Source organism: Thermobia domestica, chromosome 9 (assembly GCF_964235325.1).
Source record: "Thermobia domestica chromosome 9, izTheDome1.hap1.1, whole genome shotgun sequence".
Lineage (NCBI taxonomy): Eukaryota > Metazoa > Arthropoda > Insecta > Zygentoma > Lepismatidae > Thermobia > Thermobia domestica.
In genome coordinates this window covers 57,320,788-57,321,951 of record NC_137462.1, presented here as the reverse complement: position 1 = coordinate 57,321,951, position 1,164 = coordinate 57,320,788, and positions in this window count along the sequence as shown.

Genomic DNA, 1,164 nt, shown 5'->3' with positions numbered 1-1,164 from the left:
TGATGTCTGTAGAACATTCTGACTAATAAAAGCATTCAACACTGGAAAAGTCTATTGGATATTAAAGTGTGTTACGATCTTTAAACTGTGATTCACATCGTAATTATGAAAGGTACAGATAATTACACTCGTTTCTGTGTGTAGGTAGCAACACTTTATGTTTCCTTATACTTGCGTTTCGTCTCCTGTTCTTCCTCGACCTTGATGAGTTTTCTTGCACCATGCCTCAAAGAAGATTTTTAAACAAAAACAATGGATTCAGGAAGATAAAACCATTGTTCTTAAATTAAGTCCACTTCTTGGAGAAAATGATGGAAAGTGAATTTTTTTTCTTTTTTTTTTAAGTTCTGACAATACTTTGAAGTGTTATTGCATAACGAAAAGAGAGAATCAAAAAAGATGTTTTCTGAATAACTTGATATTCAGCTAAATTTAGGTTAAAAGACCGACACACAATATGATTGTTTGGAAATGCTTTGCCATATAATCGTACGTACATATTGGAATGTCATTACATGTTATTACGTAGATGTTTCACAAACACACGACAAAGAATGCCATCTGCTGTAACACAAGTTTTCTTTCTCTATGCGTTTTCGAACATTTACAGCTACGGGCCAAACAAATTAGCAGGCTGAAGTGTTAGTCTGAAGTGTGTTTTAGATACCGTTACATAGCTAGTTGATGGTGTTAATTCAGTTTTCTTGCCTAAATATTTTCTTTTAACTTGTATTGTTGATCTTGTTACAGATTAAATTTATGAAGATGAAATGCGCGTATGATAGGTTAAAAACAGCAATTCTGGAGAACAGCATAATCTAGGCGTACGTTAGTGTATCACACAAAAGTTCACGCTTACTTTGAGCCCTGAATTATAATCGCCCTGAAGACATCAGCCAGGTGAAGTACGACGCCTTAAAGACGAGAACGATGTCAGTTCTTGAAACGTCGGCTCTATCGTCGGACTTCTCCTGGCTAATATCCCGAGAACATCTCTATAAGAAGATTTGAAATTTGGCACAAAAAGTTTATTATACAACTAAAGGGGGAAAGGCCGAAAACCGAAAATTTCCTTTTCCGAGGAGGAAAATCAGTAGGTAAGGGCAAAATCACAAGTAAACTTATGTACGCCACTTGTTTCAAAGTATATAGAGTAGCTTCCCA